The 26,869-nt window shown below is 44.3% G+C and overlaps 1 protein-coding gene across 3 annotated transcripts in view; it reads right to left on the reverse strand.

Annotated features, from left to right (window-relative positions):
• The window catches only part of znf592 (zinc finger protein 592), a 181,564-nt gene extending 154,959 nt beyond the window's left edge, over positions 1-26,605 (reverse strand). For 2 of the 3 annotated variants that reach the window (XM_085972194.1, XM_085972192.1), the window contains exon 1: positions 26,500-26,605. The gene's annotated coding sequence lies outside the window, so the exon portion shown is untranslated. The other variant, XM_085972193.1, reaches the window with a different exon arrangement.
• Between the last annotated feature and the right edge of the window lie 264 nt (positions 26,606-26,869).

Below are 26,869 nucleotides of genomic sequence, written 5' to 3' on the forward strand. Positions count from 1 at the left end.
TCTAGATCGGTTCTGAATCTATCCCATTTAGCACAGTGGTAGTGCCACACAACACAATAGAGGGTGTCCTCAGTGTGAAGACAAGACTTCGTCTCCATAATGACTGTGCGCTGGTCACTGCTACCAATGCTGTCATGGACAGATGCAGCTGCGACAGGTAGATTGGCGAGGACGAGGTCAAGTAGATTTTTCCTTTGTGTTGGTTCTCTCACCACCTGTCGCAGGCCCAGACTGGCAGCTATGTCCTTCAGGACTCGGCCAGCTCGGTCAGTAGTGGTGCTACCGAGCCACTCTTGGTGATGGACATTGAAGCCCCCCACCCAGAGTACATTCTGTGCCCTTGCTACTCCCAGTGCTTCTTCCAAGTGGTGTTCAACATGGAGGAGTACTGATTCATCAGCTGAGGGAGGGCGGTAGGTGGTAATCAGCAGGAGGTTTCCTTGCCCATGCTTGACCTGAAGCCATGAGACTTCATGGGATCTGGAGTCAATGTTGAGGACTCCCAGGACCACTCCTTCCCGACTGTATACCACTGTGCCGCCACCCCTGGTGGGTCTGTCCTGCCGGTGGGACAGGACATACCCAGGGATGGTGAGGGAGGAGTTTGGGACATTGGCTGAAAGGTATAATTCTGTGAGTATGACTATGTCAGGCTGTTGCTTGACTAGTCTGTGGGACAGCTCTCCCAATTTTGACAAGTCCCCAGATGTTGGTGAGGAGGACTTTGCCGGGTCGACTGGGCTGGGTGTGTCACAGAGGGCAGTTAAGAGTCAACTACATTGCTATGGGCCTGAAATCACATAGGCTAGACTGGGTAAGAGCAGCAAATTTCCTTCCCTAAAGGACATTAGTGAACCAGATGGGTTTTTACGACAATCCGGTAGTTTCACGGTCACCGTTACTGATACTAGCTTTTTATTCCAGATTTATTTAATTAACTGAATTTAAATTCCCCAGCTGCCGTGGTGGGATTTGAACTCACGTCTCTGGATTATTAGTCCAGGCCTCTGGATTACTAGTCCAGTAACATGACCACTATGCTACCGTACCCCATAAATGCCCAAACATATGCATAAAAGCAAAATAAAAGTTGATTAATTAACTAACTATGATTCCTTTCCAACAATTTATCTTTAAAAGCAGTACTGATGGTAAGGTCCCCATTTAAATAGTTCAATGTGAATTTGGCAACACTTCTATGATCTTATTTGGAACATCTTTATTTGAACCAAATTTGGATTCCTGACTAATCACTAGGTACGTATGTGCTGACTGTTAGGATTAGTTTATCTTAAATCAAGTTCATTTTACTCCTGCCCATTCCAATTAAGTTTGGTTCTGTGAATTTTGCTCAATTTCTTATTTTCCATTTACATTTTCCCTTCCTACCATGTATCTTCATAAATTCAAGATTTGAGGGCTGCCTGTTATCTGCCATGGTCATACTGGGAATAGTACCAGTGATTTTTCTGCAAAGCCCAGCTTGGCTCTTACACTTTCGCCTGAGTCAGAAGGTCGTGGGTTCAAGCCCTACTATGAGCACATAATCTATGGCTGACACTTCAGTGCAGTACCGAGGGAGTGCTATATTGTCGGGGGTGCCGTTTTTCAGATACAACATTAAATTGAGGCCCCATTTGCCTGTGTGGATGGACACAAAAGATCCCACGGCACTGTTCAAAGAAGAGCAGGGCTTGGTGTCCTGGCCAATAACATAAGAAATAGGAGCAGGAGTAGGCCATTTGGCCCCTTGAGCCTGCTCCGCCGTTTAATAAAATCCTGGCTAATCTTCTACCTCATCTCCACCTTCCTGCACTATCCCCATATCCCTCGATTCCCTTAATATCCAAAAATCTATCGTTCTCCGTCTTGAATATACTCAACGACTGAGCCTCCACAGCCCTCTGGGGTAGAGAATTCCAAAGATTCACCACCCTCTGAGTGAAGAAATTTCTCCTCATCTCAGTCCTAAATGGCTGACCCCTTATTCTGAGACTGTGGCCCCTGGTTCTAGACTCCCCAGCCAGGGGAAACATCCTCCCTGCATCTACCCTGTCAAGCCCTGTAAGAATTGTGTATGATTCAATGAGATCACCTCTCATTCTTCTAAACTCTAGAGAATATAGGCCTAGTCTACTCAATCTGTCCTCATAGGACAATCCCCCCATCCCAGGAACCAGTCTGGTGAACCTTCGTTGCACTCCCTCTACGGCAAGTATATCCTTCCTTAGGTAAGGAGACCAAAACTGTACACCATACTCCAGGTGTGGTTTCACCCTATATAATTGAAGTAAGACATCTTTACTCTTATACTCAAATCCTCTTGTAATAAAGGCCAACATACCATTTGCATTCCAAGGTGGATAACTTCACATTCTCCACATTATGTTCCATTTGCCATGTTCTTGCCCACTCCCTTAGCCTGTCTATATCTCCCTGAAGCCTTTTTTTTGCATCCTCCTCACAACTTACATTCCCACCCAGCTTTGTATCAGCAGCAAACTTGGATATATTACATTTGGTCCCCTCATCCAAATCATTGATGTAGATTGTGAATAGCTGAGGCCCAAGCACTGATCCTTGCGGTACCCCACTAGTTACAGCCTGCCAACCCGAAAATGACCCGTTTATTCCGACTCCGTAACATCACCCGTCTCCGCCTTGAACCCAACATCGCCAAACAGATTAGCTGGTCATTATCTCACTGCTGTTGACGGGACCTTATTCTATGTAGTCAGATTGCCACATTTGCCTAGATAACGACAGTGACTGCACTTCAGAAGTAATACCTTGGTTGTTTAACCTTTATAGGATGCATGAAAAATGCTATACAAATGCAAATTTCTTTTTTCTTTCTAGAATACATTGTTATCTTTGATTTAAGTAGATTTTCTTTCAGAGAGCTGGGCATAAATTCACTAGTGGTCCAGGCTTGCACTCGTACTTCATTCTCACATGAATACTATCCTGCACAGAGCAGCTAAGCATTTTATGAATGGAAGCACAAGTGGATATAAACAAAACAGGATGTAGATCAGGAAACAAAAAAAGTGTAAATGTGAAATGAGAATGCCCTAATAACTCTTATGAGAAGTTACACAGGAACTGCAAAACCATAAAAATTAATTTGGCAATAAAACTCTCTTTTACAATGTGTTACTTTTCTAATTTTCTCTCCATCAGCTACATGCCACTTGCTGGTCAAAATGTTCTGTGCTCGCAATCAATACAGTCCCCAACCATCCATTCAGGGCAGTACTAATTTCCCCACTAGTAGATTTGGGAACATTCAAACTGCATTGCACCACTCCAGAGAGGCTCCTATTGATAGTCCAATGACTTACTCGACCTCGCTCGTCAAATTACTAAACTTCTTGTATCACATGCAAAAATAGTTTCATCACTTATGTTCTCTGACAACCCAGTTCCACTGGCCGGAAAGTTTGTGCTACAGGAAACTCTCGTTTAAACGGCACCTAAATATCCGGAATTCTCTATTAACCGGCAAAATTCTCACTCTGAAAACAACACCTCAATAACCGGCAATGTTGCCGAGTCCGAGTCTCCCGCGGTGGCCGAGTTAGTCAGTGGGGGTAGTTCTCCAAACTGCCACTACTCGGCTTCTTGGCGCTGTCGGAAGTCGGAACACCTCAATACCCCTGTAACAGGAGTCGGACTCTCCTGCACTGTCGGGAGTCTCTTCCGATCCGCCATTTTTCTGTTTAATTACTTAACAGTAAAACAAAACTTATACAGTAAAGAGTTATGCATTACCCTCAACTGGCAGTACTGCACTTAATCAAGCATCTTCCACCATCCATTTAACACAACATTCTGTAGGCGAGTACCCAATTTCTGTATACTGCACATTTCTTGATTTTTTTTATTTTTGTTTGTTAAAAATAGCCTCGGTAGATAACCCTCTCCGTCATCCGGAATTTTTAATCAACCGGCACCATCCCGGTCCCGTTGGTGCCGGATACCAAAGAGTTTCCTGTACCTTGATTTTGCAGTTTTAAAACTCAACTTTGCCAAGCTGATCATACCATCGGGGAAGTCTTGTTTGATTACTAGCGTGCCACAGTGAAATCTGTTTGTACGGTTTTGTCAAGTGAATGCAAGTCGCCAACAGGAGTGTTTTTCCTCTCTCGTTAGTCAGAACAAGTAGTAAATGCCACGGGAAATGATATGCTGCAACCAAAGTTGCAATAGATTCTCATTGCTGCACCCAGTGCTTTGAAGAGATCTGCATGAGAGTGGACTTAATGTAGATAAGTGCAACCTTATTGAGGAAAAAATGGAGTAAGGAAATACTGATCCATACTGTTGCAAACAATCGCACCACCACACCTACGCCGCGAATATGCAGTCTCCAGAGAATACAAACGCTACACTAGCAAAGACACGCCGATCCAGGCCGACTTGGACAACCTACCACCAGCCCGTCTCAAATCTAGAAGGCCATTTTGGACCATCGCCAAGGCCCTTCAGCGATCTCGATGACCGATGGCGAAATGCTTGGAAGAACTGCGACATACGGAATGGATTCCTTATATAGAGGACCCCACAGTACAACCTGAAGGATCAAACCTTCCTCGCAAACAGTGGACAACCATCAACCGCCTCGGAACTGGTCATGGTAGATGCTGCCACCTTCTCCATAGAGGGAAGATTAAAGCCTCCCCATCATGCGACTGTGGAGCGTCTAATCAGACACATCATTGAGCACTGCCCGCAGAGGAAATTCACAGGCAGCCTACAAGATATCCACGCTGTTACACCGGAAGCTTTGGCCTGGATATCTGACTTGGATATTGGCATTTGATTTGCTACTACCATATTAATGATGATGATGATACAGGACCCTAAATGCCAGTAGACTGGGGAGATTTTCATCCCATCAGTCTAGTCTGGTTTTAAAAATCAGATCCCAGAGGTGAAAGCACTATGTGCTAACTCAGTCCATTATCCAGTTCCCCAAAACTAACTTAAAAAAAACAATACTGTTGATAGCAGCTGGTTCACTTGATTTGATGGGTATCTTTAAGCATTTATATATAAGACTTTTCACAGCTTAAACCCACCTTCTCCAATGCCCCTATCAAGGCATGACTTGCATCAGCAAGATCTAATAAATATCAATTTCAATGAGAACATAGGCCCAGGTTAGTGAGCACCATATAAACTAAATATGGAGACAGATGACCACAATTTCCAGCTCACTGGCTGGATGACTTGATTACAGTGCATAGAATACAACACCTGAACCAATTTTGGCAAACTGTTCCCGATATTATGTGCAGCAATAATTTTCCACATTGGCTTGGACCATTTTATATGTGCTTACTTAAAAAGTTACAATTTCATACCAATGTCACGAGACCTTTAGAATTCTTACTTTAAATTTACAAGTGCCTGTTTTCACATTTGTTCTCGGCATTTTGATCATTAAGATAATTAGTAAGCTACGATAGATAGCTTGATTATTTTTTGGCAGCAAGGAGGCGGCATGTCTAATTCATTCAGAGCACAAAGAGAATCCTTTTCTCCAAGAGCGATTAAATATCAAAACAGTTACACCGTCAGTGTGCACCTGCAGACGGACAAACACAGAAACAACTAAAGGGCAAACCAAAACATTCAGAATTCAATGGAATACTCATGTTCCTACCTCACTAGTCTTCTATTACAGCAAATCTTTGATTGTATATTAGTAATTATTCAGGTCAATTAGTCAGATCAGGACGTGTATTAATTGCATAATTCTAATCGGTCCCATTACACCAGGTGTGGCGTACACAGTGAATCCTATTCCCCAATAAGGGAAATGTAAAGGGAACACAATCAATTGAAACAGAGAATCTATGGAAACCTGGGAGTGACTTCCGAGCTGTAATCTAATTGAGATATTTAGCTGGTTTACTCACAGAACAGTGAACACCCAAGAGCGAGCACCGGGCACAAGATAATTGAAGGGTGCAGATGGTTTACATATAAAATAATGGATGCACGAGAATGATTACAAGGCTGAAATTTAATTGAAGAGGGTCAGATAGAGGAGTATGGATGGTGTAAATCACAAGAATGAAGCCAACGAGTTTTATAACTTGCTGAATTATATTGTTGCCTTTAAGCAGTTATGGTATTTGTTTTTAAAATCACTAATCAAAAGCCATTTCTCTAATTTAAGGAATGGCTTTGTTTAATCTCCGTGCTGGCAGCAACTCTCTCAGTACAGCCGTTCACAGCCAAGTTACTCTATTATTGAAACATATGTGCACCCAAATGAAGGACTAACCGTCGTGAAGTCATTATTGCATGCTTAATTGGGAAATGATTCGTAACTCATTACTGGAAAACTTTAAAGGTAACATTTTATGAAACTATTACGATAGCAAAATACTGCAGATGCTGGAAATCCGAAACAACAACAGAAAATGCTGGAAAAACTCAGCAGGCCAGGCAACATCCGTGGAGAGAAAATAGAGTCAACATTTCGGGTCAAACCCTCAAAGGGTTTGACCCGAAACGTTGACTCTATTTTCTCTCCACGGATGTTGGCTGGCCTGCTGAGTTTTTCCAGCATTTTGTTATTTTATGAAACGATGTTGATGTGGATTGAATTTCACGAGTTTTTTTTTAATTAAACATTAAGCAATTTTCCCATTCTCATATAAAAAAAATGATGAAAGTGTTTAACACAACACTACATTATGCACCAATGCTATGTCAAGAGTGCACTTAGCCAAGTGGCTCTTGGACCTCTGCTTATGTCATACTTGAGCTGGCCTGGTGTGACTCACCCATTGCCTCTACTGACTTCCAGCTGCTCAGCGTAATAACCCAAATGGAGTTTCATTGCTGGTTAAGTGGTCTCATCATCAGTATACCGTATAGCACCTGAACAAATTGCCTCTACTGCAGTGCCCGGTCTTTTCATGGCCTGGAATGGATCTTTATCGGGCAGAACGAGATCTTACTAGAATTATATTGACAAGGGAGGAAGAGGGTGCAATGGTAAACTACACTGCAGCACAGCAAAAATAGCGAGAGAGTAAAGATCTTTTAATTCCACAGAGGAAATAATTCAAGTCATATCACTGGGAGCGAGGCTGCTCTCTGTTCTCCCCCTGGCTGTGTTATACTCACCCAACAATCGAAAAGCTGTGTTTGACAGAGACCTACTTAAATTAAGTGATGAGGCACTTCTGTAGGACTTGTCCAAGTAGCAGTCTGCCCCCAAGATAGTGAGAAAATCAACAAGGTTTAGAACCTCACAGCAACCCAATGTAGTTTCTTTTGAATAAGACTGAGGCGGGGGGGGGGGTGCTATTTTGAAATGCAGCACTGTCCATCAATACATTGAGCTGTCTGTGCTACTGCAATTTCCCCTCCCACTAGAAAATATGGAACGTCCTGTATTTACATAATCAACTATTCCGTAATATGCAATGCTGAGAAGAAGGGATGAATTGTGGACTTAGAAAATTGTACAGGAAAAAGGATGCAGGAAGAATAAATAGGTACAGATTTTGTTTAATAAAAAATAAAGGTGAACTACAAGGCTGTGATTCTCTAGCTTTTTGCTTCAACTTACAATCAAGAGGGTTCTGAACTTAAAATGTGCAATTTGTTAGAATCTACTGTCTAATATGATGCATGAAAAGGTTTCATTAAGCATGTGTTATGGGGAAGTGTGGCAATACTAAGGCTTGAGTGGAACTTAAAATATTAGCCAATATATCTTTCAATATCAAAATATTTGTAAGCTTTTGTACAGCTCTTTGATATAGGACCCTAGATCATCTCATCTTGAATATGCCTCTGATGTCACAACAGTTTGTGTGAGGTAAAATATGCTTTTATTGTACGACTGCAGCTTGCGAATCGCTTAAAAAACACTAAAACGGAGTCCATGTTCACCAGCTTTCGCTGTGTGTCACAATTATACTGGGATGCTTCTTTACAGCTGGCTCCAGCTCAGGGGTAGCTAACTCAGAACAGCGCAGGAGATAAAATAACGACACCACCGATCAACACAACGCAACCATGAATGAGAGCGAGCTGTCTGAACGTTCAGATTGGTGACCCGCAATTTCAGAGATTGTCGACATGCACGCACATTGCACCTTTCACTCTAATGCAGCAGTCACTACAGTAAATCATTTGCTGTAGGAAGCAAATCGTTAGGATATCCAAATTAGTGGGGAACAGAAACAGAAATTTACATAGAAAAATACAAGCTGTGCTGTGCTTCATTACATATTTTGAGTGTAAATTGATCATTTACACACTCACGGGCAGGCATAAATGATCAATTTTTATTGTTCTTACAGCAATGCAGAGATGGGGGAGAGAGAAAGCCAATTGGTACTCCTCATACTCTCCTGAAAAACTTGATTGCTGACAGTCCCTAAAGAAGTTACTTCAGCTTCAAGACTCTGTTGCTGTGGGCCAGCTAGGCCTCAAGTTCCTGTTTACTATGGTAGCTAGCAAGGCAAGAGGCAGAGTCCCCGGGGACAAGAGGGCTCCAAATTGAGACCAGGAAAACAGACGTAAGCCAGAATGGAGCTTACAAGCTGAACTCCGCTACAGAAAGCCCAGCAGACGGAACACAGCTTCAAAGTACAAGGTTTCATTTTGCTCATGTGGGGAAAAAAAAGGTAAATAATAAAAAGGTTTGCTGTTAGGTATATTCTTACACAAGGGTACACGGAAGGATTACAGGAGACTGCCTAAGCAATTTAAACAATCGCACAATTCACAGAGGCTTGCATCAGTTGCTTTGTTTTTTTTTAAAATCAGTAATAAATAGCATGACGCACAACAGCACACATCAGCTGCAGGCTCCAAAATGACTACGTCAGAGTTCCTGTAACACGTTTTCACTGATTCAATCTTCAAAACACTATTATACCATTGCTGACATGGGAAGGTGAGGGGAGGGGTAAGGTAAGATAAAGGATCCACTGAGAGTACTTAAGAAAAGAGGGAGTGAGAAAACGGGGAACTAGAGACCTGTTAGCCTCACATCCGTAGTTGGGTAAATGCTGGAATCTATTACAAAGGATGCAATAACTGGGCACTTAGAAACTAATAGTAAGATTGGGCAGAGTCAACATGGATTTATGAAAGGGAAATCCTGTTTGACAAACCTATATTGGGAGTTCTTTGAGGATGTAACTAGTGGAGTAGACAAAGGGGAACTGGTAGATGTGGTGTATCTGGATTTTCAGAAGGCCTTCGATAAGGTCCCACATAAGAGGTTGGTGAACAAAATTAGGGCACATGGAATTGGGGGTAATATACTAGCATGGATTGAGAATTGGTTAACAGACAGAAAACAGAGTAGGGATAAATGGGTCTTTTTCAGGTTGGCAGGCTGTGACTAGTGGGGTACCGCAAGGATTGGTGCTTGGGCCCCAGCTATTCACAATCTATATCAATGATTTGGATGAGGGGACTAAATGTAACATTTACAAATTTGCTGATGATACAAAGCTAGGTGGCAGTGTCAGTTGTGAAGAGGATGTGAAGAGGCCTCAAGGGGATCTTGACAGGCTCAGTGAGTGGGCGAGAACATGGCAGATGGAATATAATGTGGATAAATGTGAAGTTATCCACTTTGGTAGAAAAAACAGAACAGCAGAGTATTTCCTAAATGGTGAAAGATTGGGGAATGCAGATGCTCAAAGGGACCTGGGCGTCCTTGTACATGAGTCACTGAAAGTGAATGTGCAGGTGCAGCAAGCCATTAGGAAGGCAAATGGTATGCTGGCCTTCATTACAAGAGGATTTGAGTACAGGAGTAAAGAAGTATTACTCCAATTATATAGGGCCTTGGTGAGACCACACCTGGAGTACCGTGTACAATTTTGGTCTCCTTACCTAAGGAAGGATATACTTGCCATAGAGGGAGTGCAACGAAGGTTCACCAGACTGGTTCCTGGGATGGCGGGACTGTCATATGAGGAGAGATTGAGTAAACTAGGCCTGTATTCTCTTGAATTCAGAAGAATGAGAGGGGATCTCATTGAAGCATACAAAATTATTACAGGGCTTGATAGGGTGGATGCTGGGAGAATGTTTCCCTTGGCTGGGGAGTCTAGAACCAGGGGCCACAGCCTCAGGATAAAGGTTAGGCCATTCAGGACTGAGAGAAGAAGAAATTTCTTCACACAGAGGGTGGTGAATCTTTGGAATTCTCTACCCCAGAGGGCGGTGGAGGCTCAGTCATTGGGTATATTCAAAACAGAAGTCGATAGATTTCTGACTAGTAAGGGCATTGAGGGATATGGCGATAGGGCCAGTGAATGGAGTTGAGGCAGAAGATCAGCCATGATCTCATTGAATGGCGGAGCAGGCTCGAAGGGCCGAATGGCCTACTCCTGCTCCTATTTCTTATGTTCTTATGTTCCCCACACAGGGCAGAAGAGACAGAAAGTCCACATTTACATTGTGCAAAAATCATCCATCTTTTACAGCATGTCTGGATGAGCAGGCCCAGGAAATACTGAAACTGCAATCAACAGCAAATCTTGATAACCAGCTAGTCAATCATTAAGGTAGCTTACGTAGACTTGGTGCAGGACTTTAAACAGGCAAAAAAAAAAGCCCTGCTTAAGACATTCCCGGCTCCACTCCCAATCACCAATTAAAGCTTCAAAGCTTACAGTTTCACAATGGCTGGAGATAATTGATTCTGCCCAGCGTTATAGCCTCATGCAATGGGCTGTATTATGGACACACTGGCTTGTCTCAAAAATCATAGTTCAGATACTGTAATCCCAGTAAAAACGATTAACTTTCTTGTCTTGCCTTTCTATCCCCCTTTCCTTTTTTTTTGGCTAGTACACGGTTTCCCGCTCTTCGTTCTTTCCACATCCTCTCCCCCTTCTACTTTCCATTTGACTTATTCAGTTTAGTCCAAAGCTCGACCAAAGAGCCATCGCAGGTACGATGGGCCAAATGGCCTCCTTCTGTGCTGTACTGTTCCATGATTCTAGTCGCAAAGGATTAATTTACATTTTAAAAATAATTCTCAACAGATAAAATTTGCGCCAGCCTGATTCTCAGCCCATAAATCTACTAGTTTGAAGCAACAAAAAAAAACACAGCAGTCCTGGGGTTCTGGAATTTCAAAGTACTGCTGATTATCAACCAGCAAGAGCAGACTTCAATTCCCTCTCTGTCAAAACACAGATCCGATACAGCTTATGGTCCTAAAAGGCAGAACTAATTATACACTTTTATTTCACAACATCTCAAGACCCTGCCTTCACAGAACTTCAGTTCTCTCTCATGCTGAATTTTTGATTATCATTCACAGTTAAGAATATTTCATAAGCATAGCTGTCAGGAGGTGATAAAACAATCACACATTTAATGTCGTGTTGCACTGGAGCAGAGAGCAATCTACAAACCACTTCCTTCTAAATGTGCAACTGCCCAAAAGACATACCATTTTATGAATATCAATCAATCTGCTAAGGTAGTGAAAACGCCTAAAAATAACAAGAAACCCATAGCACTGCCAAAGACAAGAATATACACATTTTGTAATAGAGATGCCAGGGATGTGGTGTTTTTTTTGTATATTAGATAGCACACAGGGTGCAGCTGAAGATACCCTGTAACAAAGACAGATTAATTTGACCCTGCTGGTAGCTGGCAGCACAGAACAAGTTGGAGAAATTGTGTTAAGAGACAGCAGATTAAGAGAAATCTGTGACTTGTCTGTGTGCTTGCTATAGCAACTGTGGTTCAGCAACTGATGATTGACTCTGCATTTCTGCTCCTGCATACAAGTACAGAGCTCCAGAGACAGGAAAGTAGTATGTGCAGTTTTGCACTATATTGGGTGAAAAGGCACTTAAAATTCAGAGTCAAGTACCAGAAGTTCCAATGAAGTGCTGCAACCCAATCAGCAGAAACAAAAATCAGCCACAATAAAGTTGAACTGCTCTTAAAGCTTGGGTCCAAATCCTTTCCTCTTCCCAAAAGACTATTATGCTCAATGCTTTGATTCTCAAATGCCTATGGTACCAGCTCCTACCTTGCTCATCTATTTCCATTCACCGCGTCGCTTGGCACTGTGCCATTCCATTGGAAAGCAGCAACTATCATGTTTCTCCACAAAGAGATCAAAGTCAAATCCTGATAACAGTAGTAGCCACACTGCTGGTTGACATGGAAACTGCAGTGGAGAATCCACTGCAACATGCAAGATTGCCAGCTTAGCTGACTTGGGACTCCGTTTCTTGAACACAAAAATGGCACAATTCTCTCAATGGCAAGTTTCATGTTAGAGCAGTAATGCTCGGCATTCACAGAATCACAGAATCCCCAGAGTGCAGATAGAGGCCATTTCGGCCCATCGAGCCTGCACCGACACATATCCCACCCTATCCCCGTAACCCCACATATTTAATCCCCTAACACTAAGGGTCAATTTATCATAGCCAAATCAACCTAACCCGCACATCTTTGGACTGTGGGAGGAAACCGGAGCACCCGGAGGAAACCCACGCAGACACAGGGAGAATGTGCAAACTCCACACAGACAGTCGCCCGAGGCCGGATTTGAACCCGGGTCCCTGGCGCTGTGAGGCAACATTGCTAACCACTATGCCATTGTTGGAGCATTTCAGAGAATATAACAACCTGGTCTAATTGGCAAACTGACTTCTTGTGGCATATCTAGTAAGCCACTAAAGCTGCATGTAAGTGCAAGATCCTGCAAATCCATTGGCAGGGTAGGCGCACCAACGTCAGTGTTCTTGCTCAGGCCAACATCCCCAGCATCGAAGCTCTGACCACACTCAATCAGCTCCGATGGACGGGTCACATTGTCCGCATGCCCGATACGAGACTCCCAAAACAAGCGCTCTATTCGGAGCTCCGGCACGGCAAGAGAGCCCCAGGTGGGCAGAGGAAACGCTTCAAGGACACCCTCAAAGCCTCCTTGAAAAAGTGCAACATCCCCACCGACACCTGGGAATCCCTGGCCCAAGACCGCAAAGTGGAGAAGCAGCATCCGGAAAGGCACCGAACACCTCGAGTCTCTTCCCCGGGAGCAAGCGGAAGCCAAGCGCAGGCAGCGCAAGGAGCGCACGTCAACCCAAGCACCCCACCCACCTGCCCCTTCAACCACCATCTGCCCCACCTGTGACAGAGACTGTAGGTCCCGCATTGGACTCATCAGTCACCTGCGAACTCATTTTTAATGTGGAAGCAAGTCATCCTCGGTTCCGAGGGACTGCCTAAGAGGAAGAGATGTAAGTGCTCAAAGGATGGAAACATCAGGTAAATGGTCATTTGTCTTTTCACTGTAACACTGATGTACGAATTCCTCCGAGAAGTATTCCTGGGCTCACTAATCTCCATCTTGAACAACAACCTGCTAAACAGCAGCAATATCATTCGCACTCCTGAGAACAACACAGTCTACAGTTAACTCCACATCGGAAGGATGATCAAATGCCAAATCACCTCAGGCCGCTATTAATAAAATCAGACAGTGGTTGAACCTTCAGTGCTAAGGTCAAGCTAGTAACTCTGCAGAGAAAGACCATGATTGTTTCCCGTTGAATTCTGTCACAGCTGCAAATTCAGATCTGATCTGCGGTTGGACAGATGATAAATATAGCCAGAAAAATGGAACTGTTTGGGAAAGCCATGTGATGTCAGTAACGTCATTGTTCTCCAAAGCAAGGTCTATACAGTGATGGAATATTAGTTCTGAGTTTCAGCCATCAGTGAAAACTCAACTCCTACCCTTGGGGTACTTTCACACTATAACGGAGCATCAGTGCAAAGCCATTTCAATTTGGATTAACATTGCAACGACAGTATAAATGGAGCTTGAACGTGCTGTCAGGGCTTAGCTTGATCCCATAATAAAAGCAGAGCAATACTCCCAGGAAGTGGCTAGTCTCAATGTTTTCCTCTGCAGTCAGTTTTGGCCTTGAAATTCGATTCACACTCCATGATTAGTGCCAATGTGAAGCCATTTCAGCTTCGCAGAGGCATGAAATTGTGGAGTGTGAGGTCAGTATAGCCCAAAGGCAGATAGACCAGCAGAAGATCAGTGGAATTGATGCAGATAGCCTATTCCATACCAGAGTGCATCCTCTGCAATGTTAGACTGATTGGGACAGGCTGCCAGTCCTCACAAAATGACAACTTGAGCAGCATTGCAATTATACAAACAGTTATGCCTAGTTTGAACATGGAGCCACTCAACCCAAATCTTCTCATTCAAGCAAGAACACAAGACTGTTGATCTATTTGAACATTCTGCATCAATCCTCGTCGGTATGCAAGACTGCAAATAAAGCCTTAAACTAATTGAGCTTTGTTCTCTAGCTGTATGAATTGATGTGCATTCCTTGATAAGAGCACTCCTCCAACTCAGTCCTAGACAGCTACTGTATTTTTCAACATGTAATATTACCCAAGCTTTCATTAATGGAAAATCTTCTCCTTTTCTCTCTCATATACACACACGGATGGTACAATGGTATTATTGTGGCAGAAGTCACAGTTACCAACCTAACACACAAACCTTACAGTAGCTCACAACGGATTTAAAAATCATAATTTTGCTCTCTGGGTCCCCTATACTTTTGCGAGCACTGTTGAAGATGGCATTATAATTTCTGAATAGGTCGGAAACAACATTCAGGCTACCTGCTGCAGTGCTGTGGGTACACGCGTAAACCATACCAACACCTGGGTCCTGATATTTTAGGCGGGATGCTCAAAGAACTGCTAATTCACTGTATACACTCCTGAGAGAAGTAGCGGTAGGGATTGCGGATGCATTGGTGGTAATTTTCCAAAACTCCCTGGATTCAGGAAAGGTCCCAGCAGATTGGAAAACTGCTAATGTAACGCCCTTATTTAAAAAGGGAGGTAGACAAAAGGCTGGAAACTATAGACCAGTTAGCCTAACATCTGTGGTTGGTAAAATGTTGGAGTCCATTATTAAGGAAGCAGTAACAGGACATTTGGATAAACATAATTTAATCGGACAGAGTCAGCATGGTTTTATGAAGGGGAAATCATGTTTGACAAATTTGCTCGAATTCTTTGAAGACCTAACAAACAGGGTGGATAAAGGGGAACCAGTGGATGTGGTGTATTTGGACTTCCAAAAGGCATTTGACAAGGTGCCACACAAAAGATTACTGCACAAGATAAAAAATCACGGGATTGGGGGTAATATACTGGCATGGGTGGAAGATTGGCTATCTAACAGAAAACAGAGAGTTGGGATAAATGGTTCATTCTCGGGTTGGCAATCAGTAACTAGTGGTGTTCCGCAGGGGTCAGTGCTGGGACCCCAACTCTTTACAATCTATATTAACGATTTGGAGGAGGGGACCAAGTGCAACGTATCCAAGTTTGCCGACGATACAAAGATGGGAGGGAAAGCAGTGAGTGAGGAGGACATAAAAAACCTGCAAAAGGACATAGACAGGCTAAGTGAGTGGGCAGAAATTTGGCAGATGGAATATAATGTTGGAAAGTGTGAGGTTATGCACTTCGGCAGAAAAAATCAAAGAGCAAGTTATTATCTAAACGGAAAGAAACTGCAAAGTGCTACAGTACAAAGGGATCTGGGGGTCCTGGTGCATGAAACACAGAAGGTTAGTATGCAGGTACAACAGGTGATCAGGAAGGCCAATGGAATATTGGCTTTTATTGCAAGGGGGATGGAGTATAAAAGCAGGGAAGTCTTGCTTCAGTTATACAGGGTATTGGTGAGGCCACACCTGGAATACTGCGTACAGTTTTGGTTTCCATATTTAAGAAAAGATACACTTGCTCTTGAGGCCGTTCAGAGAAGGTTCACTCAGTTGATTCCGGAGATGAGGGGGTTGACTTATGAGGAAAGGTTGAGTAGGTTGGGCCTCTGCTCATTGGAATTCAGAAGAATGAGGCGATCTTATCGAAACATATAAGATTGTGAGGGAGCTTGAGCAGGTGGATGCGGGGAGGATGTTGCCACTGATGGGTGAGACTAGAACTAGAGGGCACAATCTTAGAATAAGGGGCTGCCATTTCAAAACTGAGATGAGGAGAAACTTCTTCACTCAGAGGGTAGTAAATCTATGGAATTTGCTACCCCAGAGAGCTGTGGAAGCTGCGACATTAAATAAATTTAAAACGGAGATAGACAGTTTCCTAGCTGATAAGGGAATTAGGGGTTAGGGGGAGAGGGCAGGGAAGTGGACGTGAGTCTAGGTTCGGATCAGCCATGATCCTATTGAATGGCGGAGCAGGCCCGAGGGGCCGTATGGCCTACTCCTGCTCCTACTTCTTATGTTCTTATGTTAGCAGATGCCCACGATGTCCTGACTCTAAATACAGCTGCGTGTATATACTCGGCATCCACCAGCGAACTTCTGCCATTAAAAAACAAATCTATATATTTTAACAGTGGCGAAGGGGGAGGGTGGCCCTGTTGAGACTTTGCTGCTGGAAACTAATTTTCTTTTAAAATATGCCCAGTTTCAGACAAATCTCAATTTTCTTCACGATGAACGTTAATTTAGGGGCTTAGAACAATTACAGGAACGTTTGCATAAATTTCAGCTCAAACAGCAAAGGTTTCGTAATCCAGAAGTGATAGAAAACTTTATTCACTTTCACTTCCATCAATGACTTGCCTGGATTAATTTGGTTATACTTGCATCCGTGCCCCACTGTTTTCCATAAATCAGGACAGCAGCACAGTTCAACCCAGTTAACTCCCCAGGTGCCCATAATACCATTTCTTCCTCGACCTCGCAACACAGTCACGTTGAAGAAATCTCCCCCGGACATTCCTCGCCCCCCACCCCCCTCCTTACAAATGACCTAGTAACAATTAACCTCCAGGGGTACACCCTCCCCACCTCAAGTGCAAAGCTCAGTCGAGGCTAATTCAAACAGCGCACTCCTAGCCAGCAGTCTCATTCGGGCACTGTAACCTTTAAATGGCCAATTTACTAATTGACTGTTTGACCTGCAGCAAAATTCAAATGATGCAACAAGATTACAATTTATTCTAAAGCACAGTTTGAATTAATATGTTATTATTTGAATACAGGAAACTCTCGATTTACCGGCACCTAAATAACCGGAAATCTCTGTTAACCGGCAAAATTCAGGAGTAGGTTCAGGTAAGTTTTACTTCATGTTAGTGGCCGTTCCTGGATCTGTGGCTGTGTAATCGGGGTTCCTGCACCTGTTGCTAAGCAACAGGGACGCTTGGTCTGTGGCTGGAGTTCCTGCACATGTTGCTAAGCAACAGGGAAGCCTGGATTTGTTGCTGTGTACGGGGCTCTCGTACCTTTTACTATACCTCTCTGTAATCCGGACTTTTTGATAAACCGGCACCACGCCGGTCCTGGATAAAAAAAGTTTCTTGTAGGTACATTTGTCCAATGCTACTTCACAATATTTGTCTCCCCAATTCTACTTCGTAATATTCAAATTGCTCAGCCAATTTTCCTCCCCATCTCTTTTGAAGACATAATCGCACAGTTGCTAGGCATCCTCCAGTAACTAGCCCCAAAGCCATTATTCATATGTGAGCATTGAGAGTGAATGTTTGCAGGCTGTTCAACTGCTACAGGCATCATAGCCAAGTCCAATCCTACCCTCAACCTGTTGTCCTCACCACACGCTTCCTTCCAGTAGTGGGTCGCTAGATAACAAACAGGAATCTTGGCCAAATGTCCCATCTTAGCCTAGTGGGCTGAAGCCAAGTACAGGAAACTCTCGATTTACTGGCACCTAAATAACCGGAAATTCAGGAGTAGGTTCAGGTAAGTTTTACTTCCTATTAGTGGCCGTTCCTGGATCTGTGGCTGTGTAACCGGGGTTCCTGCACCTGTTGCTAAGCAACAGGGAAGCCTGGATTTGTTGCGGTGTACGGGGCTCTCGTACTTTTTACTATACCTCTCTGTAATCCGGACTTTTTGATAAACCGGCACCACACCAGTCCCGTCGGTGCCGGATAAAAAAAAGAGTTTCCTGTATAGTGCCCACAGAAAGGTGTAGTTTTTAATGTGTATGGCTTAAGTATTCATTGAAAAATACATTGTACCACATTTAGCATGTAAAAAAGTAAACAGAATTTTTCCAAACACCATATGAAAAGGCTGCTGGTGGTATTTGAAAAGTAGTTCAATTACTTTGTGTCCGAAGATTTAATTCACTACTTACTGCATCACCAGCTTTTGAAATTCCCCTCCCTTCTCTAAGCTCCCACTTAAATACATTATTAAAAAGACATGCAATAAAGGATGCTGTGCAGTTACTATTTCAACTCCAGCCCTTATAGGCCTCAAATATGTATTACCTATTCACACAGGGCCTACAGAAATAAAGGGCCCGCACTGTGGCTCAGATGAGGTTTTATTTAGCTAGCATTCAGATTAATACATAAGGTATTACCAGCACATTTCTTCCCCCATGACATGTAGTAGCTGCGCTGTGACATCAAAATCATAACTAAACAAATCCCTGTGCATTGTGATTAATCTTCCAGCATTCAACAACAACCTGCATTTATACAGCACCTTAACATAGTAAAATGTCCCACGGTGTTTCACAAACGTGATATCAAACAAAATATGACATGAGATATTAGGGCAGATAGAGAGGTAGGTTTTAAGGAGCGCCTTAAAAGGAGGAAAGAGAGGCGGAGAGGTTTAGGGAGGGAATTCCAGAGCTTAGGACCCGATTGCTGAAGGCACGGCCACCAATGGTGGGGTGATTAAAATCGGGGATGTGCAAGAAGCCAGAATTGGAGGAGCGCAGAGATCTGGGAGGGTTGTAGGGCTGGAGGAGGTTACAGAGATAGGGAGGGGCGAGGCCTTGGAGGGATTTGAAAACAAGAACAATGAACACATGAATACACAGGAGGAAAAAAAAAGTACAACCAGAGCTCGACAGTAAAATGAATTCCCCAGATCACAGGATAATAAGAGCAGGATGGGCTCCAGTTATAGTGCATTCTGACATAGCTGCTCGGAGACACCTATCCTTGGCCCATCCCCCATTCCCAGAAACACTCTCAAACTACGCTGAAAGGCCTACCTATCCGTCGGACTGAAAAACACAGACATTTTCCTCGAAAAACTTTTAAGCTACATCATTTGGCAACTTCCCGATGTTTATACATTGTTTTTTTTTAAATATAAAAGCATTTGATGCGGTCTCCCCCTCTTGCAGCCATTGGATTGGATTAATTAAGGCAGACACAGGCTGCATCGAAGTCACAGCAAATGGCAAACATCTGCCTTCCACATCACCAAGCACATTCCTGTAATCACACCAACACCCCAGAACAGCTAAAGGAAGGTGCATTCATACCTAGTTCTTCAATTGTGTATATGATGCGGGCTGCATAACAGAAAATGTCCTATCGTCTCTTCCTTCAGCTTACCCCCAGACAGGAGCACTGACTGTCAAGTCAACAATGAGCACAGATCCTGCTCGCTCCTGGCCTCTCCCCCACTGCAGCCCCACAAAGGAATTGCCATCCTAATTGCTGTCCGTAATCTGCATAATGAATTGAGAGATTCAACCACATTTGTGAATCCTTTGCAAACACAAAAACAATGGTGCAGCACCACATGCTTCCTGCAGAAAGAGGAGGTCACTGGAGGGAGCTGCAGGTAGATTGATAATAACATCTATAATGGCTCTTGATGGCGAGAAGCAGGCTGATCATTGGTGTTTTTTGTCAGTTCACTTTTGTGCACGTGGAAGACTAAATGCATCAGCAAAGCACAATTTAGCAGATTTAAGATTAAAAAAATAAAATGCTGGCATTTATCCTATAAAGGCTCCCAACTCTTTGTGGAAATGATTTGTTTCACCCGTCAACCAGCAATCTCAAGTGACATTACACATTTAGCTTATGCTCTAACTGTGCAAGAACACAGCGCTTCTGTTGTGACTTCTACTTAATGTAAGAATTGTCACCATCATAATTGTAAACAGCATTTTAAATTAAACACAAACCTCACAGTTTTTGCTTCATGTTAATCAATATGGCTTCTTCCAAAATGAATGTTTGATTTTCCATTATTCCGCTACATATATGGGTTTACTGAGGCGGTTTTGGGCATCACATTCATCTGCTGGTACTGCTTTAAAATCTGCAGAGCTTCAGCTCCTGCGCCCGGCCCTTGACAGTATAATTTAATCGCACAACTGACTCGTTTCTGTACCTTTCCATCTCTTGCTTGTCCCTCTTCTGTTTATACTCTCTCCTAGTTCATGTTACATTTGTTTCTTTATTCCTTTTCTTTCTCTGACTCACAATTTTTCCTCACTCGGATTTCCCCACCCTGGGTCACAGCACCCAACCTCTCACTTGGTTTCTCTGTATCACACTTGACAGTTCTCAGCCTCTGTATTATGGTCCATCTCTTCCCCACAACACTCCTTGGTGCGAGTACTGGACCATCCAAACACAACATTTCATGGCATCCGAAAGAACCACATCCGTTCTCAAATTAAGTTGTGATTTTTAAAGTTTAAATACGGACAGTCTTACAAGTAATTCAGTGGATAAATGCAACAGATGATGCGGCATACAGACCAAGGAGGTCTTGGGTTTTATTCCTAGTATGCGCTGAATTAGCCAATCTCGGAGGCGCAGTGGGCAGAAGGGTACAATGGGCTTCAGTGTACCGAGGCTAAAGGGAACAAAGCAGGTGAAGGTTCCTGCTCTTGCTCACCATCCAGCAACCGCTGTTGAACTGTGCACGGTCAGATTTGCCCTTGGCTGTGAAAACCCACATGATTGAATATGCCACAAACTCTCACTGGCTAATCTTTCAAATGAAGGATGAGCACTTGGGCGAGGGCTGTTTATGCCCATGAGATCAGCACCACAGCAGAAACACCACCTGAAGGAGAGGAGGTGAACAAGGGCAGAAAACTGGAGGAGGCAATTTTTCCTCCCTTTCTCTTCTACTGAAGACATCGACTCCTTGCTGGGTTCCAGTTCCACAGTTGTCGGTCACCATCTTGTACCTCACCAAAGTACCTATACTCATGTGTGAGTCTTGACAAGCGTCAGTAGGCCATTCAACAGAAGGGTCATGGAAGGAGTGCAGCGAAGATTCACCAGGCTGATACCTGGGATGGCAGGAATGACGTATGAGGAGAGATTGGGTCGATTGGGCTTATACTCACTGGAGTTTAGAAGAATGAGAGGGGATCTCATTGAAACTTATAAAATTCTAACAGGACTAGACAGACTAGATGCAGGAAGGATGTTCCCGATGGTGGGGGAGTCCAGAACCAGGGGTCACAGTCTAAGGATAAGGGGTAAGCCATTTAGGACAGAGAGGAGGAGGAATTTCTTCACCCAGAGAGTGGTGAACCTGTGGAATTCTCTACCAAAGAAGGCAGTAGAGGCCAATTCATTAAATATATTCAAGAAGTTGGATATATTTCTTAAGGCTAAAGGGATATGGGGAGAAAGCAGGGACAGGGTACTGAATTTGGATGATTAGCCATGATCGCATTGAATGGCGGAGCAGGCTCGAGGGGCTGAATGGCCTACTCCTGCTCCTATCTTTCTATGTCTCACATCCTTACTCGATCCTTTTCTCATCTGATGTCTGGATAATGAGCAGGAACCCTGGTCAATTTTCTCTTCACTAACCTGAGGGGGGGGGGGGGGGGGGGGGGCGGAGAAAGAGAGGCCAATGATAGCAACCCTACCACTGCTCCCGTCAATTGACAAGAAATGAAACCTGGGAATTTCCTGGTCGATAGGATTTAGCTACTCACTGCATTAACCTACTGGGGGAAATGGAAACTTAAAAAAAATGTAATTAAACAGAACACATTAGAACGTAGAGGGATTATAGCTAATGGAAGTCACCATGTCCTAAAATATGTCCTATTTAATAAACGCCAAGGTAGTCTCCCTGCTAGCTTTTAACTATTTTCCCATTCACACCTTCCCCCTCCAACTCTGAACATCACATTTATAAAAAGGTACCACACTGCAGTTCGTATTCACGTTGTACTTCTCACACCCTACTGTGTGGACAACGCCTACTTTAAAACCATTCCTACACAAACACTGAGTAAACACTTCAAAACTGACCTTTCAACCCACTAACTTCCTGTACACTGCTGGGAAGAATACTTAATGTTAACTGCAAAATATCTCTCAAACAAGAAGTGACTAATAGCTCGACTGATAGGCCAGTGAGTAAATCTAATGGTATGCACGCTGTTGTTGTTGGTGTGTCAGTGTAGCTAGGTTGGTAACACTCTGGCCTCAGTCAAACGTTTGTGGGTTCAAGCCTCGTTGACACTCCTAGTCCGCACTGAGGGATTACTGCATGGTTATAGGTGCCATCTTCTGGATAAAACTTTAACCCAAGGCCTTGTCTGAACAAGTGGACGTCGAAGAGCCCCTGATTTTCCTGGTAGCCTTGCCAACATTCCTCCTTCGTACAACACCATAAAAACAGATTATCTGGGCAATAATCTCATTTGCTGACAAAATAACTGCGACTACACTTCAAAGAACAAAAGAATTTGCATTTATATAGCTCCTTTCATGACCTCAGGCTGGCTCAAAGTGCTGCACAACCAACAAAGTACTTTTTGAAGTTTAGTCACGGTTGTAATGTAGGGAAATGCACAGCAAGGTCCCACAAACAGCGATGAGATAAATGACCATATAATCTGTTTTAGTAATGTTAGTTGAGGGATAAATATTGGCCAGGACATCAGGAGAACACCCCCGCTCTTCTTCTAACTAGTGCCACAGGATTGTTTACTTCCACCTAAGGGCAGCCAGGATCTCGGTTTAATGTCTCATCTGAAAGACATCTGGCAGTGCAGCACTCCCTCAGTACTGCACGAGAGTCTCAGCCAAGATTACGTGCTCAATCTCTGCACTGGGGCTTGAATGCACGACCTTCTGACTCAGATGTGAAAGGTGCACTCAGGGGGAAAAACTCTCCACTGGCTGGAGTCATACCTGGCACAAAGGAAGATGGTTGTAGTTGTTGGAGGTCAATCTCAGCCCCAGGACATCGCTGCAGGAGTTCCTCAGGGCAGTGTCCTAGGCCCTACCATCTTCAGCTGCTTCATCAATGATCTTTCCTCCATCATAAGGTCAGAAGTGGGGATGTTCGCTGATGATTGCAGTGTTCAGTTCCATTCGCAACGCCTCAGATAATGAAGCAGTCCACCCCCGAATGCAGCAAGACCTGGATGACGTTCAGGCTTCGGCTGATAAGTGGCAAGTAGCATTCGCGCCACAAAAGTGCCAGGCAATGACTATCTCCAACAAGCGAGAGTCTAACCACCGCCCCTTGACATTCAGCGGCATTACCATCGCCAAATCCCCCACCATCAACATCCTGGGTGTCACCATTGACCAGAAACTTAACTGGACCAGCCACATAAATACTGTGGCTACAAGAGCAGGTCAGAGGCTGGGTATTCTGCAGCGAGTGACTCACCTCCTGACTCCCCAAAGCCTTTCCACCATCTACAAGGCACAAGTAAGGAGTGTGATGGAATACTCTCCACTTGCCTGGATGAGTGCAGCTCCAACAACGCTCAAGAAGCTCGACACCATCCAGGACAAAGCAGCCCACTTGATTGACATCTCATCCACCACCTTAAAACCGTGGCTGCAGTGTGTACCATCTACAAGATGCACTGCAGCAACTCGCCAAGGCTTCTTCGGCAGCACCTCCCAAACCCTCAGCTGCTACCACCTAGAAGGACAAGGGCAGCAGGCGCATGGGAACACCATCACCTCCAAGTTACACACCATCCTGACTTGGAAAAATATCGCCGTTCCTTCATTGTCGCTGGGTCACCTTCACCACAAGGACTGCAGTGGTTTAAGAAGGTGGCTCACCACCACCTTCTCAAGGGCAATTAATGCTGGTCGTGCCAGCGATGCACACATCCCAGGAATGAATTTTAAAAAACATAAATGCAAGTTCTTTCTTTCTGAGCTACACAGGTAAGAGTCTTAGGATCAATCCCTGGATGTATCGAGTTCGGTGATCTCAACTGGCATCCCAGGTTCAATCCCCGAGCTTTCTGATCTCAGTCAGTTGGTTTTCTACGAATTGCCTCAGTGTCTCTGGACAGGGAGTTGGAAAAGGGGGGGGTGGGGCCGCGGGGAGTAGAAAGAAGAGCGAGAAGTCAGCCAGGCTTCCTGACCACTATCTAAAGATTCCTCCATGGAAGTGCCGGAGCAGATGTCGGCTGCAGAAAGGATTTGACTATGATCTAACCGCACCCCAATTCAGCCTGCCAACATTCACTGTCTGGGCATGAATGCTGAACAGCAATCAATGAAGATCACCACTTGTGCAGAAGTGCTGCCTGTGTCCACAGAACCATAGCCCAGCACCAGTGAGTAACTTCAAGAAGACAAAAAAACCTAATTGAGAGATTTAGGCGCTTCCAAAACACTGACCGACGCTGAAACAAACAAGCAGAAGTGAAAAGGAGCATTAGGAGATTAAGTACAGCAAATAAAAACAACATTTGTGGGGAAAAAGTGACAAAAATAAAACAGAGATTGCAATAAAGGTGGAACAGCTAGGAGGACATCGATGATAATTATATCCAAGAGCAGCCATGACAGATGGCATTCATGCACAATACAACTAGGTCAAAAGCTGTTCTTAAGCCACCAGGGCAATATTTTTTTTTAAACTTGCATTTATATAGTGCCTTTCACGACCACTGGACGTCTCAAAGCGCTTTACAGCCAATGAAGTACTTTTGAAGTGTATTCACTGTTGTAATCTGGGATACGCGGAAGCCAATTTGCGCACAGCAAGCTCCCACAAACAGCAATGCGATAATGACCAGATAATCTGTTTTTGTTATGTTGATAAGAGGGATAAATATTGGCCCCAGGACACCGGTGATAACGCCCCTGCCCTTCTTCGAAATAGTGCCGTGGGATCTTTTACATCCACCTGAGGGGGAAGATGGGGCCTCGGTTTAACGTCTCATCCGAAAGACGGCACCCTCTGACAGTGCAGCACTCCCTCAGCACTGCACTGGAGTGTCAGCCTAGATTTTTGTGCTCAAGTCCCTGGAGTGGGACAAACCCACAACATTCTGACTCAGAGGTGAGTGTGCTACCCACTGAGTCACAGCCGACACTGCAATTCAATCTATTAATTGATATACAGCGTGTCCTAAATTGGAGTAAAGGATCTTGGTGAAATAACCTCTCTACACACCAGCTCTCAGTTCTCTATGAATGCATATAGCACACTGGAATCTTCACAAAGCCATAAACAAGTCCACAGCCAGAACAGCCAAATACATATTGCCAGTTCTGACCAGGGATCTGCACCTGAAACTCATCTGCTCACTCCACAGATTCTGACAGACCTGCTGAGCGTTTGCAACACTTTCTATTTTTGTTTCCCATTTCCAGAATCTGCAGCCATTTGCTTTCTGTGGCCAAGGAGGCGTTGCATTTAGCTCCCTCCTACCCACTTGTGTACAATATACTTTTAGTTTCTGATTTGTCAGAAAATGTAAATCCGACAGGAAGTTACTGGCACTCAAGAGCTATTTCACCTCCTTCCCGAATTATATCTGTGAACAAATATTAAAACCGTTTGTGTCAAAAGCAAATCCAGAAGATTGATCATGTGACTGGCATCACAGTATTTTTAATGTAGGTAAATCACAGGTCATTGCAACCATTCTATAAATTGAAAAAAACCCACAAGGTGCAATAAATGCCAGTTAACTGTACTGTAGATATCCACTAACAGCCCAGGTTAAACGCTAACCTTTTACACCCAGCCTAGGAAATGGTAAAGGAGAAACACTGATGTAACTGCAAGCTGCTCGGAAATATAACAGTATCACATCATAAATAATCACTGCTCAACTGAAAAAGAATAGCTGCAGAGTATAACCCTCTTCTTACAGGAGAAAAAAAGGTTTGATAAATTAGAACTCTACTTGGCTTTTAAGAACATGTACAAAAAATACCTTAAAAGACATCTGCATGACAAATAAAAAGAATTGCAATCTTTTCCTCCCATGATTGAGATGGGGGAGGGAAAAGAGATGTAAAAAGGCCACAACATTAACACTGAAGCACATAATAATCTGGAACATTCAGAAATCAATCATGGAGTCAACACGGTGAGGTAAGGAGGCATACATGAAAGGGACTGACACTCACAAACTTACTCGCCACAGAAAGATGTCCCCCAGAAAAAAACAAGGTTAGAGCAACACAGAGAGAGAGGCCTGTGAAGGGAGACAGAGACAGGGGTTGTGACCTGAGCCCAGTGCAAGGCCCCATTGTTTGCCGCTGTGCAGCCGCAGATTGTTAAACCTCATTCCGGGGGGGACTCCTAACGCTGGCGACACGCCAGCTCACACTGCCTGTCTCCCCCTGTCACTCACCCTCACTCTCACTCTCACTCTCACACACTCACTCACTGTTACCATTTACAGCCCGTTCCTCGGCCCTGGCACCGCTCGGTCACGTGGCTCGCTCCGTCAACCAGCATTCCAAGCTGCGATCCAGCGCCCAACGGTCGGCCGCCCGCGCGCGCGCTCCCGCGACTGGGCCGAGCCAGTGAAGTGAGAGGCGGGTACACGCGCGCTCGCTCCCGCGGCTGGGCTGAGCTGAGCCAGTGAGTGAGAGGCGGGTACACGCGCGCTCGCTCCCGCGGCTGGGCTGAGCTGAGCCGGTGAGTGAGAGGCGGGTACACGCTCGCTCGCTCCCGCGGCTGGGCTGAGCTGAGCCAGTGAGTGAGAGGCGGGTACACGCTCGCTCGCTCCCGCGGCTGGGCTGAGCTGAAGTCAGTGAGTG

Source organism: Somniosus microcephalus, chromosome 32 (assembly GCF_052327205.1).
Source record: "Somniosus microcephalus isolate GS21.2 chromosome 32, FLI_Smic_1.0, whole genome shotgun sequence".
NCBI lineage: Eukaryota > Metazoa > Chordata > Chondrichthyes > Squaliformes > Somniosidae > Somniosus > Somniosus microcephalus.